At 40.9% G+C, this 17572-nt stretch overlaps 1 protein-coding gene across 1 annotated transcript in view; it reads right to left on the bottom strand.

The window, feature by feature from the left end:
• The window catches only part of kcnh2b (potassium voltage-gated channel, subfamily H (eag-related), member 2b), a 169605-nt gene that overhangs the window by 84601 nt on the left and 67432 nt on the right, over positions 1–17572 (bottom strand). The gene's annotated exons all lie outside the window — the stretch shown is intronic.

Here is a 17572-nt window from a genome sequence, read left to right as displayed (position 1 = left end):
CAGAGGGCAAATTATATTTCATCTAAATGATCCCCTTGGATATCTTCCAATTCCGTGCGTAGCAGCTGGTAATCTGACTCAGTGAGGCTGATTTACAAAAGCCAGAGGAGATTATCAAAATGCTCGAAACACATTGGGGGGGGGGGGGGGGGGGGCTGACAAAATTTTCATCGAGGTCCTTCAAACAGTATCATCTGTTCTGTTTGATTGGTTGGGTCATTAGTTGACAAGACAAAGGAATTGGCACCAAACTACAAGGTGGCTTCAGTTTGGTGTCAATGCTATTAGGGACTCCGTCCACCAGATGGAGCTGTTTGACTTCTTGTTTCAAGTGTATGTTTTCTTTTACACGGCTCAGTGGAATAAATTGAAACGCATACATTTTAATGTGTCGGCGAAATATCACATCTAAAATAAACGTATCCTTGGTATAAATATAGCACATCTAAAGGCCTTTTTACACATTGTTATTGTGAAGTCAGGAAGACGTGACTTGGCATGTGTCCTGCTGCTCAGTTCAGTATCACACAAACACACTTTTGCACACTGTGACAAAAGGCAATGTGATACGGACACATTTTTCTACAGCAACATCATTCTAAAATATAAAAAGGAAGGGACAGTGCAGATTCATGTTAACCCAAACCCCCCCCCCCCCCCCCCCAACCTTAAATCCAAAACACTCATACAGAGTTGACAATCACACTTACCTTATTGCTCAAATGTGCCAGTCATATAAAACAAGGAAAGGCTAAAACAGGGGGGGGGTCATGATTTGTAACATAATATTGTTGTACACTAAATTTTGAGCAGTGTATATGCCAGTATTGCCTGTAGTAACATTTACTATAAGGAAGTAAAAAGACACAATTTTGGTCAAAATAATTGGGTCAATTTTTTATTTATTTTTAAGAAAAATAAAAATGAAAAATGGGTTGTTTTTAATACAAAACAAACTAAAGTTGAGTCAAATGGATCTGCGCGATCGATCCATATTGTGACCTTTTTTTTTTTTACACAGCAATTTTAAGGGGGTACAATCCCAAAACTTCTTTTTTTTTTTTAACCAAATTTGGGTTATTTTTAACCAAACTGTGTCTGAAATACACTATGTTAAAAAATTAATATAATAATAATAATAATAATAATAGTAATAATAATAATAATAATGATAATAATAATAATAATACATACATACATACATTCATAAACATAAAAATGGTGTAAAAAAAATAACCCAATTTGGGTAAAAATAAATAAATAAATAAACAACCCAGAAAGTTGGGTCATATTGACCCAAGTAGTTCGTACCCAATTCTTGGGTTTATTTTGTATAAAACAACCCAATTGTTTGGTGTTGTTTTGTACAAAGCGACCCAGTTTGACCTTAGAAAGTCGGGTCAAATTGACCTAAGTAGCAGGTTTCTTTATGACCCAAATTTTTGACATAACTGTTTTCCGAGTGTAATAACAAAAGCTGATTATTTAGCTTGCAACACACCATATTCCACAGTTTTTTCGCCACAGACACCCATTCACATAATAAAACATTTCCTTGAATGAAAACATTTGAACAATTATTTTCACACCACTAGGTGTCAGCGTACCACAACACATTGTGACATTGAGCGTGATTATCAGTTTTGAGTGTGCCACATCAGTCTGTTGATCTGAGGTTGGCACAGCACTGGAAAAGCAAATGGAAAAATAAATGAAGTGTATATATGCGTCTGTGTGTGACTCCTCGTTGAGTAAATGTCATATAGACTATTAATATTGGACTTGCAAACACTTGTGCCTCAGATATGGGCCGGCAGCTGTCCTCTGATAAGTGATATAACGTTAACACACACACACGGGCTGATATCAAGTTGAAGCTCAGCACATTTTTCTAGATTGTTTCAGGATTAGAAGCAGTTGAAGCCTAAACTCTTCCTGACAACAATTCATCAGCCGTCCTCGCCTGTAAATGGAGACAAATAGCCACAAGGTGTGATGTGCGTTTGCCAATTTGGAAGTTGCATTTTACCAACCGTGTACATTGTTGTGTATTTCTCTTTCACGTGACACGGCCGATGCCTCATCTTGCACCCGGTTGGTGGAAAATTAGAAGTAATGGTGAAACAGCTGAGCGGTGTGTAAGATTGATTTAAAGGTGCCAGGCGGGGGTGGGGGGGTGGCGGTATGTAGGGTGTCCTAAATAAATGCTAGGCCAGATAGTTGTGTTTACAGAAGGCCTGGCGACATCACGGTAACAAAAAACAAGTTGAAATCCTGAGGGGTGTTTTAGTGAAATGCTTTCAGAAAGGGGAATTCACTTGTTACATCATTTTAAGCGTTTTGACTATAAAAAAAAATGTCATTTAAAAAGAAAATTAACCAGTAGCCAGAAGGCTGCTGGGAATTTTATTTATTTTTACTGATTTTGACTAGTTTGACTACAACGGTGCATTAGGGGTCACGTATATATTTTTTCTTTTTTTTTCAGAGGGCGTGGCCCTAATACACCGTCAAATTTCCCACGTGAAAACATGGAAAGGGGGGGGAATTTGTGTTATCTCATGTTTTTATTTGTTATTGTGGACACCAGGATAGTATGGCTCTAACGTATTACTTAGTGGTACTAAAAAAGTTTAACCCTGGAGAACCCACGGGGTCAAATTTGGCCCCTATAAATTCTGCTACTCAAATAGCAAAGACCTTTTTTTAATTTTTTTTTTACAAATTTAACTTCAAAAGTCCAGAGTGCCACTTCTGACCCCTGCATGGGGCCATCTAGTGGATGAATATTGCACTTACATGAGCCAGAGTGGTGGTGACAAGATGGCTAAAATGCAACAAATTAAACAAAAAAATTACATTGTTCAATGTAGCTGTGTATTTGATTGATTATTTTTCTTAAATTCTAAATAGTTTACTGACAGTTTTTGTTATTCTGATTTTTCGAAATGATACCCCTAAATCCCAAAGGGTCAAATTTCGCCCTAATCCTAAATTAGGGAATAAAGGGTTAAAATTGAAAAAAAAAACATATATGTTGGTGTTCAGTGAAGTTATAGCAGTCATTTAATGTATAATTCATAATTTCCAAAGAAGAAAAGGGTTCTTGGGTTCTCCAGGGTTAATGTTGATATTTAACGTTAAAATGTGCCAATACTGTAAGTAACGTGGAATCAGAGGATCTATTCCCAAAATGGCGTGAAATTTTGAAGCGAGTTGAAGATTTCAACTGTGAAAATCGGAAGTATTATCTGGGAGTTATTGCATGGCAAAAAAAAAAAAAGTGAGTGCATTAATAAAGGTTAGAAACAGCATATGATGTCCATTCCCACAGCTAACTAACAGCATTATTATATTATCCTGATCATATTCATGGTGTGTTCTTTGTGTCGTCATTCGACTAATGAAACAGATGCATCATGTGAAATTGCAAGCACAAATGTGTTTTTCTTCAAATTGTGACCAAGGGCATTGAATTATTCAACTGCAAAGAGTATAAAGGCTTTTATTTGTATTACTAATGAAGGACGCATCTATTTGAGAGGAGGCTTTCATTTGAATGGGAAATGTGAAGGTTGGACATGATCAAGTAACAACACTGTTGATGAACAGGTGGCAGGTGGATTTGCATAGAATCCAGACAGTCCGTCCGTCCGTCTTCTTCCGCTTATCCGGGGTCGGGTCGCGGGGGCAGCAGCTTTAGCAGGGAAGCCCAGACTTCCCTCTCCCCAGCCACTTCAGCCAGCTCATCCGACGGGACCCCAAGGCGTTCCCAGGACAGCCGAGAGACATAGTCTCTCCAGCGTGTCCTGGGTCGTCCCCGGGGCCTCCTGCCGGTAGGACATGCCCGGAACACCTCCCCAGGGAGGCGTCCAGGAGGCATCCGAACCAGATGCCCGAGCCACCTCAACTGGTTCCTCTCAACGTGGAGGAGCAGCGACTCGACGCTGAGTCCCTCTCGGATGACCGAGCTTCTCACCCTATCTCTAAGGGAGAGCCCGGCTACCCTGCGGAGGAAACTCATTTCGGCCGCTTGTATCCGGGATCTTCCAGACAGAATCCAGACAGGGTTGTTTTAAGTATTAGGAGAGTTTTATTTTTTTTGAACTGTTTATTTTTGTATGACTTATTTTTGACTCCATATTAGGGCTGTCAACCGATTATAATTTTCAATCGAAATTATTGTCATTATTTTCAAAATGAATAATAAATTATGTTATATCTATCTGTTCTATTTTAAATGAACACTAAAATATATATTTTCAAGTTTTTCATACTCATGTTAATGAACCTAAATGTGGACAAATCTATATGTGGTTGCATCTTTTAGTTCATTGACAGTCATTTTACTGTACCTAATTCATGAATTTACAGTTAAATGTTACGGTTTAAAAGGAGTGTGAAACATCGAGTCATTTTGTGTTGAGGTAATTTCCTACCACTAGGTGGCATTAGAGTTTCATGTTGGACATCGATGATAGGAACAGTAGATTTTTCTTTTCAAATGCAGAAAAATTGGTATTAGAACATGAAGCAACTCCTGGATTATTTGGAAAAAAATCCAGTTTTGCTATGTTGCTGTCACTTGATATTGAACAGAAACTTCCGCTCAACTGCTTTTTTTTTGCACCAGTTTCCCCTTATCTGGTCACAATACCGTATAAATATGACAGACCAAAATCACATTAAAACCCAAAGGTACACCTTTGCATACACGTGTAGTTTCACGGGTGCGCATTTCCTAACCGGACACTTGAAAACACAAAGTGAGTTGTCAATGTATATGTGTGTGTGTGTGTGTGTGTGTGTGTGTGTGTGTGTGTGTGTGTGTGTGTGTGTGTGTGTGTGTGTGTGTGGCTCTTTATTGCAGCCTGTCACCAGCCAGTTTTATAGGTTCGGTGATAGATACCAGAATGTAACAACAGCAGCCTGAAGCTCAACTGCTGCAGCTGTTATGTTCCATACCGAGATGGATGCTTACTCACACCAAGCCTTCACGTCCACATCCTAGCGCTCTTATTAGCGCCTTCCCTTGCCTTGTTCTGTGACTCCGTTCTGACCCTTCTTCCATCATCCACTTCTCCCCTGTTTAGCTTGAGGTCAGGTTCGAGTGTGAGTGATGTGTTCACTGTCACATCAATCTATATCTGCTTGAATGTACACATACATAAGAAATGACTTTTTTTTTTTTTTTTTTAAAGCTGCATCATTCGCCATAACTAGGATGGAGGAAAAAAAGAAGGTTTTAGGAATATGGGTACAGGAGGATTTAGTTTTTGTACTTCAAGTTCCAAGTGTACTTTTTATAGATTAGATAGTTAGAACACATTTATTTGTCTGGTCACTTGTTGCTAGGCAGAGTTCATAGAGTTCAACAATAACTGACTTATCGGCCACAAAAATATATCATATTTGTTTGGTCACTTGTTGCTAGGCAGAGTTCATAGAGTTCAACAATAACTGACTTATCGGCCACAAAAATATATCATATTTGTTTGGTCGCTTGTTGCTAGGCAGATTTAATAGAGTTCAACAATAACGGACTCATCGACCACAAAAATACATCATATTTGTCTGGTCATTTGTTGCTAGGCAGAGTTCATACTGTTCAACAATAACTGACTTATCGCCCCACAAAAATATATAATATTTGTTTGGTCGCTTGTTGCTAGGCAGAGTTCATAGAGTTCAACAATAACTGACTTATCGGCCACAAAAATATATCATATTTGTTTGGTCGCTTGTTGCTAGGCGTATTTAATAGAGTTCAACAATAACTGACTCATCGACCACAAAAATACATCATATTTGTCTGGTCATTTGTTGCTAGGCAGAGTTCATACTATTCAACTATAACTGACTTATGGCCCCACAAAAATATATAATATTTGTTTGGTCGCTTGTTGCTAGGCAGATTTAATAGAGTTCAACAATAACTGACTCATCGACCACAAAAATACATCATATTTGTCTGGTCATTTGTTGCTAGGCAGAGTTCATACTGTTCAACAATAACTGACTTATCGCCCCACAAAAATATATCATATTTGTTTGGTCGCTTGTTGCTAGGCAGATTTAATAGAGTTCAACAATAACTGGCTCATCGACCACAAAAATACATCATATTTGTCTGGTCATTTGTTGCTAGGCAGAGTTCATACTGTTCAACAATAACTGACACATCCACCACAAAAATACATAAAAATGGACATAAGAGATATACTCCAAAAAACAATACGAAACATAGGGCCCGCACTTGTGGGAGGAGCAAAGGGGCTCAGGTGCATAAAAAGTTGAATGGCAGTCGAAGACGAAGACCTTGACAGTTCGATTACCGGCTACAGAACCTAGCGCACGGGATGTGGAATGTCAATTTGTCAACATCAACAAAAAGGACGATTGTATTATTGGATAAATGCTCTGCATTGAATGTAAAATACTCGGCTTGGGAAACAATTTAAACAGGAAGGTGAAAGTTTATTTCCATGTGTGACTCCTCCATCCCCATATATCTCAAGCAAGTATATTTGACTCTCTTTTTAATCCATAATCATAATCCATAACCAATACAGCATAACTCAACAACATATCAAGTTGTCAAAGTGAAAAATGTATTTTAATTATCGGTTACCGCACCCAGCCTTGGTAATATATTAAGTAGCGCACATTATGTGGGCGGTTTGACAGGAAGCGGTCGGATCTAAGCATCAAGTGATTTATGCGCCCAAACGGCAATCACGAACACTAATGCTACAAAAAAAAAACTCTGCATACCACCAGCAGCTGACTGTTTGGATTCCCTCATCACTTCATGGACGGCGATAACATTGTAGCCTCTAAAACATGTAACAGCTGCGGTTAGATCACAGCTCGGCACAAGTGCGAACTGTCATGACTTTCAGCGGGCGCAACCTGTAGCCTGAAAGAGTATTCGCAGGAAGTGATAATGGAGGGGGGGGGGTATGGGGGTTGTGAGAACGAGCTGTTGATTGTGTTTGTACATGTCTGATAGCGCGAATGGGATTGTTAGTGAATCAGCCGTCATACTGAGTACAGTGGAAGCTGTAAAGATGAATGATGCAAAAAAAAAAAAAAATGGGTATACTGTATTTTGGAAAGGTTAGGAGAATTAAAACATGACAGACTATACGGCAGGTGTCACCAACCATTTTGAAGCGGAGAACTCGGCTACTGATTAGTGTGAAGGTCGACCCGTCTGGTAGACACTAGTGAAATAACATATGTGCTGAAATGATGTCTAATCATGTTAGTATTATGCTATGCTAGGTTTGAAGGGAGAAAAATTAGCTAAGTCAACTACAAAAATCGGTCGGCACAAAAACTTTTATTCGAACAATCATTTATTTTTTGGTACAAAACAAGAAATTGTTAAAAAAAATAATAATAATAATTAAGACAAATAAAAAATAAAATAATATAATTATGTAAGTTCCTTTTGGTCCAAACAAAATTCATACAATTTGTTATTTTAAAATTAAAAAAAGGTGCAAATATAACAATGTTTAGTTTAGTTTTTTTTTTTTTTAAACGATTATACGAATTATGTAATCGTTGTAGACCTTCACACTAATCAGTCACTAGCCAAGAAGAAGCTCTCAAAAAGTTTGGTGACCCATGCTATAGATGAGCCAGGCCATTTGCGGCCCTCCGTCCATTTTCTAGCAGCAAAAAATAACTTTTCTAGATAGGAAAAGAAACTATTTAAAACTAAAAGAGAAATATTTCTCTTTGTAATTTAATTAATAAAGTTAGATATTTCAGTTCTAGAAGCAAAATTGTTTTTCCTCCACGTTCCGCTGTCTGTGTCAAGGTCTGATTTGTGAACATATTACATTAATGATTAACTAAGATCCTCAAGCAAACACTGCTACAAAAATTGTCATTTTATTACCAATTACTCTTCCTTTGATTCTGAAGGTGGAGATTGGCTCAGGACAGGGGCAGATCTATTTTTGTGGGATACAGGGGTGTGGGCCACCCCAAAATCATGAAAAATCTCAAACTTTTTTTAAAATAATAAAAAAGCCGCTAAAATAAATATAGTATGTAATTGATTGACTTGTTTGGTCAAAAAAAGTCAGACAATGTCAAAGTCGCCTTGACATCCTTTAAACTAAATTAGAGTAATCTGGAATCCAACCACTCAAACGAATGGTTCATGTTCATCTATAGAGCTTCTTGTATTTGAAGGTCGCAAGCGTGCGTGCCTCAGATCTCTACGCGATACGCAGTAACCTGTCAAACGTCATTCATGAGCCTGTCGTCAAGTATTGGCCGACTACATGCCAGATTATGTTGTCCTTAAAATAGTTACCAGCAGTAAAGGATATGCGATCACCTGACACACACTCACATGGAGCAATTCAATACAGCGACAGGTAGTCTTCAATATTTAAGAGGCTCATGGTCATGTTTTTGGCAGAGGTATTATTCATTGGTAAGTCGTATTTGCGCATTGAGCTGATTGATATTTGCGTGTATTGGTTTCTCATTACACAACGATAGCTACAATCAGTGCCGCGAGGAACATGACACAAACAACGTGCAGGTGTTGTTGAGCATTTTAGAAGGCATAATAAATAACCTCAGAGGAGAACATTGTACGCACGCTGTCTCCAGTCAAACGCCCTGGGAATGCACGCACAATGAAGCATCGGGCACACGCATTCTAAATCATTCCTGCGCTGCCAAGCATAGGCGCCGTGGTGAAATAATCCAATGGAAAAATAACTCAGTGTGGAAATTTGACTGTCAAAAACAAATATAATATACAGCACGCTTTATGCCTTTGTTTTGATAGCACATTTTCTTAAGAGAAGTCAGAACGGGTGACGGTGCAAAATGTCAGGATGTGATCTATCCCCTCTATGCATTTCTCGCACACTGTCATCATATTTGACGGTCAAATATTGACTGTTTTCACCGACTCATTCAACTTGGGCACCGCCGGTTTTGTCTGTTGTGTTTGTCCAGTCGGTGTGGGTGCATTGCCTATGTTATGTGTGGAGGTTCGTGCGTCAAGCCTTCGTCACAGCCAAGTCGTCTTCGTGCCAGGTAAGTAGCCTTCGTCACTGCCAAGTCATCGCCACAGCTAACCAAGTCGTCATCGTCACAGCCAAATCTAGTTACTCCACAGCAAGTCAAGTCAAGGCAAATCAGGTCCTGCCACGCTCATACCAGTCATGGCGACCAGTCGACTCACGTCCTGTCCAATCATGGCGACCAGTCTACTCACGTCCTGTCCAGTCATGGCGACCAGTCTGCTCACGCCCTGTCCAGTCATTGCGACCAGTCTACTCACGCCCTGTCCAGTCATGACGACCAGTCTACTCACGTCTCATCTAGTCATGGTGACCAATCTACTCTTGTCTCGTCTAGTCATGGTGACCAGTCCAATCACGTCCCGTCCAGTCATGGCGACCAGTCTACTCAGGTCCCGTCCAGTCATGGCGACCAGTCTACTCACGTCCTGTCCAGTCATGGCGACCAGTCTACTCACGCCCGTCCAGTCATGACGACCAGTCTACTCACGTCTCGTCTAGTCATGGTGACCAATCTACTCTTGTCTCGTCTAGTCATGGTGACCAGTCCACTCACGTCCCGTCCAGTCATGGCGACCAGTCTACTCAGGCCCCGTCCAGTCATGGCGACCAGTCTATTGACGTCATGGCGACCAGTCTACTCCCGCCCCGTCCAGTCATGGCGACCAATCTACTCACATCCCGTCCAGTTATGGCGGCCAGTCTACTCACATCTCATCTAGTCATGGTGACCAATCTACTCTCGTCTCGTCTAGTCATGGTGACCAGTCCACTCACGTCCCGTCCAGTCATGGCGACCAGTCTACTCAGGGCCCGTCCAGTCATGGCGACCAGTCTACTCAGGTCCCGTCCAGTCATGGCGACCAGTCTATTCACGTCCTGTCCAGTCATGGTGACCAGTCTACTCATGCCTTGTCTAGTCATGGCGACCAGTCTACTCACATCCCGTCCAGTCATGGCGACCAGTCTACTCACGTCCCATCCAGTCATGGCAATCAGTCTCATCGCGTCTCGTCTAGTCATGGCGACCAGTCTACTCATGTCCTGTCCAGTCATGACGACCAGTCTACTCACGTCCCGTCCAGTCATGGCAACCAGTCTACTCGCGCCCCGTCCAGTCATGGCGACCAGTCTACTCATGTCCTATCCAGTCATGGCGACCAGTCTACTCACGTCCCATCCAGTCATGGCAATCAGTCTCATCGCGTCTCGTCTAGTCATGGCGACCAGTCTACTCATGTCCTGTCCAGTCATGACGACCAGTCTACTCACGTCCCGTCCAGTCATGGCAACCAGTCTACTCGCGCCCCGTCCAGTCATGGCGACCAGTCTACTCATGTCCTATCCAGTCATGCCGACCAGTCTACTCACGTCCCGTCCAGTCATGGCAACCAGTCTACTCGCGTCTCGTCTAGTCATGGCGACCAGTCCACTCACGCCGCGTCCAGTCATGGCAACCAGTCCACTCATGTCCTGTCCAATATTGGCGACCAGTGCACTCACGTCCCATCCAGCCATGGCGGCCAGTCCACTCTCACCCCGTCCAGTCATGACGACCAGTCCACTCATGTCCCATCTAGTCGTGGCGACCAGTCCACTCACGTCCTGTCCAGTCATAGCGACCAGTCCACTCATGTTTCATTCAGTCATGTTTCCCTGCATTTGGGTCCACCATCCCTCATCCACTCACATTCCCTCATGACGCTTTTAATGTTTTAAGCAAGGCTCTGACCCGAATTAGACAGCTCTTAAAAACACATCAGACTTGACAATAGATAATGTCAATTGGGAGAAAATCTATCCCCTGCGACGAAGTGAAGGCAAAAGGCCATTATGAGGTGAAGTCTTCCAGAAGCTCAAGTCCATTGCAATTAAACAATGATCACAATGTCAATGATAGCCCCACAGGCTATCGCACTCACACTCTCCCTCGATATATGCAGAGAGGCCAATTTAATTGGGGCTATTACAGGCTGACGGCAACGTTAAGATGAGATGCCGTCACGGTCCTGCTCCTCGAGGCCTCCGTTTTTCGTTCTGTTCGTTCCATCGCCCTCTTGGGCCAGCCATCAGTTTTTCTTTGGTTTACAGTGCAACGTATCTCTCCCTCTATCCCGTTTTTTTTTAATACAGTTTTAAAACAATATCAAAGCCTTCTTTGTTGCTGCAATATTGGATTTTCTTCCATCTGTATCCAGCTTTTTGTACTCATCCCTGAGGGTACGGAGAAAGCCTTTCAGCAAACAAATACAAAAGACACTTTCTCACCTACCTTTTGAAAAAAAACAACAACAGCAATGTTCTATGTACTTTCACTTTGCTATAAAAACTGATTTGGTCCATGCGTTTTTTCTAGTTAGCAGGCTACTTCCTGGTTTGTGCCATCTTGGATGTCAGTGCTTCCATAGTGACGAAATGGTGAAAACAAATGTCTGTAGCCTTACTAATATTTTATGAGTTCTCCCTTGCACATTTCAGTCTTGGCTTGCGGCGTATCGCAGCGCTCCAAATTGTATGACACCAGAAGGGCCTCTTTATCCTGCTGAGGAAAAAAAATCAAAGGGCATTTCCAAGAATGAATCATTTGTAGGTTTTATTTTGAGCCTTTAAGAATTGAAGATTGAACCAATAAGTTTCTGTATTCTGACAATACAACCTAATAAAGAGTTATTGAATAAGCAAATACTAAACAAAAAATGCAATTTGTTGAGTTGACCAGCGTTAGCAAAAGCGCTACTATTAGCAGCGAGTTTGCGTGCGCCGTCCCGAAAGGCTACTCAAGCTGTTGAGTATCATTTGCTTAACGTGTGAGTCTTGATGCCGGGTCCGGATCCTGGCGATGACCCTGCTTTCCCTCTGATACCTCAATTACTTAAATCAAACAGCTCATTGGCCCGCTTGACTGAGCCGGTCTCATTCTGTCACTTGTTGCATCTTTTACCAGGAACCCGATACACCGGGCTAGATAAGGTAACAACTTGTGGTTCTTCTTTCCTCATCGACCTTCCTTCCCTTTTAGGCCTTAATATAATTTGATTTTATTCTTTAAGACGCCATTTTGTTTTTGGCAATGAGAAGGGTCATGAGACAACAGATTATTCTCTTTAACTCATTCACTGCCATTGACAGCTATAGACGTCAAAAATTCCTTTGAACTATTTCTATTAGTTTGACTTTTTTTTCCCCACTTTTGTTAACAAGAGTATGAAAACCTAGAAAAAAATGTATTGTACATTTAGAACAGAATATATAATTTGTGATTAATCATGACTATTAAAGTCATGTGATCAATTACAATTACAAAATGTAATCGTCTGACGCCCCTAATTTTTTTTTATAATATTTTCTTTTTTGTTTAATTACTTAATTATTTAAACTCAAGGTTAATCACAAATTTTATATCTGCTCTATATGTACAATACATTTTTTTCTAGGTTTTCATACTCTTGTTAACAAAAGTGTGGAAAAAAATGTGAAACTAATAGAAATAGTTCAAATGAATTTTTGACGTCTTTAGCCGTCAATGGCAGTGAATGAGTTAATAAAGTTTTTTTGTTTTTTTTTTCTAGAAGGACAGTTACAAACATGTATCTATGCTATGTTGGTTAACAGCGCTAAACATGACAATGCACGTACCATTATCCAAACTTTTATGCTCGGTCCCCGGCAGCTATTGGAAACTGGTTGAGCTGTGGACCTCAAAGCCGAGTAGGACTACATTTCCCATGATTCTTAGACACGGAAGTTTAAGTATGGTACGACGAAAACAATGCCAGTTAACTATTAGATGTTGTTAGATTAATCATATGAATCGCTATGACAACTGTCTGATTGACATACACACGGAACACCAATTGGGCTACAAATTAGTAGTTAGTCACAGCAAATATTTGCTAATCCCGATATTCAGATTCAGAATATAAATCCGAGTATCTTGCTCTGGTCTTTCTTGGATGTGAGCCAGTAAAGGTTCATAAGTCAGCAGTCACGAAATGGCCCAGATAATGATGACTCGGGTTGCAAAGACGCAACTTGACCCTCTTGTCTGGGCCGAATGAGTCAAGGTACTTTTGAAACCGTCTCATCTTGCGGCCTGCGCTCCACATTGAGTGACGGGCCCGGGGGAGTGTGCGCACACGCACCACGTGTGTGTCAGCATTAGTCGAGTGAGCGAACCCTGTGTCATCATCCCAAGATGGCGGAGCCGACCCGGTGCCCCGTTTGACGGGGGCCTCGTTTGGCACCTGTCAGTCATCGGGTGGCCGAGTGCGGCGCTCTCCATTAGCCTGGTTGACAGCGTGAACCCGGGATCACTTAGTCCCTTGCTTCAGCAACTTTTAACCCCAACATGAACGCACACATACGCAAACATAAGCTGTGAGCTGTTAACCTTGGAAAAGAGTGACCTACAGTTGCGGCTCGGACCGTCATCGTGACATTTTAGAAAGAACCTGACATCTGCTTTAGCCTGTCATACTGTCCTCTAGGCCCCGCCTCTTCGACCTCTACCCTCCCCTCGTGTCCTTTGAGGGCTATGGTTAATTCATGCGCTGCTTGGCTTTATGGAACTGGTAGCCAGTAGCGAGTATTTCATTGATTCATCCTGGCCGGACTTCAATGAGACCTTCTGGATCCTGAAACCTTGCCTATGCCTTGGCTTGTCCTCCCAAGCCTTCCGTCTGTCCATTTTTTTTTTTTCGTCTGTCCATTTTTCCCGAGCGGAAGATTATATCATCTTAGTGGGAAAACGTTTGCTTTTAGTGGGTCCAAATAAAGATCTGTGTAGTGATGCAAAGCAAACCAGCTCCCATTAGTCCGCTAGATCCAGTATTATCGCTGCAGAGGTCATTTCAGATCAATATTTGCTCTCTCAAAATTCATGGTGCCGCTACACGGAGGCCAAATACTCATGTAGAGGTGACACGAGTACAATCCCCCGTTATCTCCCAGAATCAATACATTTCATCAGTCGGTAAACACCCCCCGACATCAATGTGGGATTTCGCAAACCCGCGTTGAGGCTCCTTGCTTGACTGAGCCACTTAAATGGCCCCGAGCGCTTAAACACGACAGAGCAGCAAGTCAATCAGGAGGATTTAATTTAAGGAAGGGGGGGGGGGGACAAGGGGTCCCGCTTTAAATCGGAAGCGATTTAAATTAAGGTGGCGAAGCAGCAGGCTGATCACTCATGAGAAAATAATGGAGACCTAACATGTTTTAATTTTACAAGCGTGTATCTGTCTGGAGCTAATCTGTTTTTAAATGACTGGTGAGTTAGATGGTAAATGGAGTCGGTTGATACAGCTGTTGTCAAATTATACAAAATCTGTGAGCTCAACATGAATTTTTCAGATGAACAATAAATGGGGGGGATCATAGCATAGAATTACCGAAATAATATCTCTATACAAAACTCTTAAGAGTTCCAGGATGTGGAAGCATGGAAGGTGGAATCCCAGAATCCAACTTCCACCCCGGGCTTGCTGAGTACTCCCTGAACTGGTCACCATTCGACCACATCAGATTCTTCACTTAACCCTGGAGAACCCAAGAACCCTTTTCTTCTTTGGAAAATTATGAATTATACATTAAATGACTGCTATAAGTTCACTGAACACCAAAATATATGTTTTTTCAATTTTACCCCTTTTTTTTTTTAAACTAGCTCAGAGTTGCTAATTTATCAAAAAAATATATATATAAAACATACTCCTAGGCATTCTGCAACATGATATGAAATAGATTAACAAAAAAAAAACACAATTTTACCATCTGATGGTTTGCGGAGAAGATGGTTTTGTTTGGATTGATTTCCAACTCAACAAAACAGCATGTTGCCAGCCATCTTGTCACCGCCACTCTGGCTCATGTAAGTGCAATATTCATCCACTAGATGGCCCCATGCAGGGGTCAGAAGTGGCACTCTGGACTTTTGAAGTTAAATTTGTAAAAAATAAAAAAAAAGGTCTTTGTTATTTGAGTAGCAGAATTTATAGGGGCCAAATTTGACCCAGTGGGTTCTCCAGGGGTTTAATCTAATGTACACGTTTTTTGGAATGTTGGAGGAAGCAAGTACATTTCGGAGTTGAGATTTGACCCAAAACCTCCCAAAATGACATACTAACAACGACCCCTTGCGCTGCCCTAAGACTGACGTGTGTAGGGTGATACAATGTTTACCTTATTCAGTAACAAAGAATAGCCGCATAGATGTGTGAAATGATTACAACTCGAGCAGACAAAAGAAGCTTAACATTTGCAGTTATATATTTTTTTGTCCGTTTTGTGTATCCACTTCCTAGAAGGTTATCACTTAGCATTATACCGCTAAGCCCACAGAGGGCTGGCCATCGGCTATAAATGTCAAAGTATAGATGGCTGGAAAAAAAAAAAAAAAGAGAGCAATGATTTTTTTTTTTTTTAAGGAGAGCTCAGTATTGTTCATTCGATTTGACATCATCATTGCTCTCCTTTTTAAAAAATAAATAAATAAAAAAAGTTTTTTTTCTCTTTTTTTTATTATTATTATTTTTATTTTTTAAAATATATATACATATATATATATATATACATATATACACACACATATATATATATATATATTTTTTTTTCGGTATGTGGGTGAGTATGTGTACGTGCGTGTGTGTGTGCGTGCGTGCGTGTGTGTATTCATCAGTTCACCTAAAGCCCATTAAAAAAAATCCCATACTAATAATATGATATAATAATAAATTGCCAAATGCAGAAACATCAATGTAAGTTATCACGATGTAGTGGCTCTCGCTAACAGACAGAATTAAGTAACCAGAATTAGGTTAAAAAATTCTATATACGTAGACCATGTTTCTATAAATTTTGATATTTGGTTTTTATTTGAGGCAGATATTTTTTCCATTAAAATGTGATTTATGAGGAGGTTAAAAGAGAGCAATGATGATGACATGTCAAATCGGTAAAATTACCGAATGAACAATACTGAGAAAAAAAAGAAGAGATGGCTGAGATTTTCTGGCCGCTGTTATAATGAAGACGTGCTGAAGGGAAGGCGTCTTGGTTATGTTCATCTCTACAAAGAACTGAGAATTAAAGGCTAAAATTGAAATCATAGCACATAATGAAACATCTAAAGACCGGAATCAAAGTGGCAATTACCATTTTAGCATGCTGGAGATGTATCTACTAATCAAGTAAAACAGAAGATTGGTCTTCCAATCAAAGCGGAGGGCGTACCAGTTTGAAAGGTGGAAATTTCCCGAGGGGCAGCGCTGGTCGAATCCAATTTCCCTCAAGATTAACAGACCATTCACTTGAATTATAACTCAAGGAGACAGCCGTGATGAGAAGAGCTTATGTTCTCTCATATGACAGTTTAAGGAAGAAACTCTACAGCTGGTTGGCATTTATTATTTTTTGTGCGCGTGACAGTAACTTAAGCGAAGAAGCCCCATTGTCTTGTAATACACCCAACAATTATGTATATTCTTACATAAGATAACAATCCATTTTATAACCCGTGATTGAGGAACTTCCTTTATAAGCTCACATTGTAAGCAGTCATATTCGACGTGCTTGAGCATTTTTGACACCCAAAAAGTCTTTTTTTGTTTTGTTTTGTGTACTGCGTGGCGCTCGAACGGAGGAAACATTATTGGCCCCAGCGCACGAGCACATGCATGTCGCCATTATTCATCCGGTGAATTGAGCCGTGACCTTTTTCGAAAAAAAAAAAAGCATTTCTCAGTAGATGGAGTGCCAGCTCTCTCCTCACATGTACCTGCTGCGGACCCGAGTGTCAGAAAAGAAGACATTAAAATAACAGTAGGCAACCTTTGCCGGGGAACGTGACATCCTTGTAGAGCTCTTTATGCAGAAATGAATTGTTTCATTCATTCAATAGGAAGCCTGATGGGTCATCATGTAGTTCCCCCTTTTTTTTTTTGATGAAAAAATCCTCGTGACTCCAAAGGCAGAGAACAAAATCCGTACTGTGTTGTTCTGTTTCATGTGATTCACTTCACACTATCTGTGTAACGGCGTTTAGTGGCCCTGGACAAAAAAAAAAGATTGAGGACAATAAAAGGCAACAGATTGCAAACGCTCCAAAATGGCGATTACCATTTATCAAACGGCGTTCTGCGCCAACATGCTGTATTATCATCAGGTGTGAAGTGCATTTGGGGATACTGACGGACCCGGTTTAAGGTTCGGCGGTGATGCTAGCAGCTTGGTAATATCAGCCGGAGAGGCCGGCAAACTGCAAAAGCAATAACTTATAACACGCGGCAGCTGTGCGCTAGACGGTGTCCTTTTTCAAAGCAATTGGAAAACGGTTTGCAGAGATTAAATCTGGGAGCGCAGAGAGCACTTGGAGGAGCCCGTTAGATAAAACACAACTGGACTTGGAGTCAAAACATCGGTCTGTCCTTAGCAGCCGCTATAGAGAAGAGCAACTTCGACCTACATCCATTTTGCAATCCTGGTCGGAGTGAGTGTGCCATTATGCAAAATAA

Source organism: Vanacampus margaritifer, chromosome 20, assembly GCF_051991255.1.
Source record: "Vanacampus margaritifer isolate UIUO_Vmar chromosome 20, RoL_Vmar_1.0, whole genome shotgun sequence".
Classification (NCBI taxonomy): Eukaryota; Metazoa; Chordata; class Actinopteri; order Syngnathiformes; family Syngnathidae; genus Vanacampus; species Vanacampus margaritifer.
Note: the sequence above shows the minus strand (reverse complement) of the source record. Positions and strands in the feature narration are given on the sequence as shown.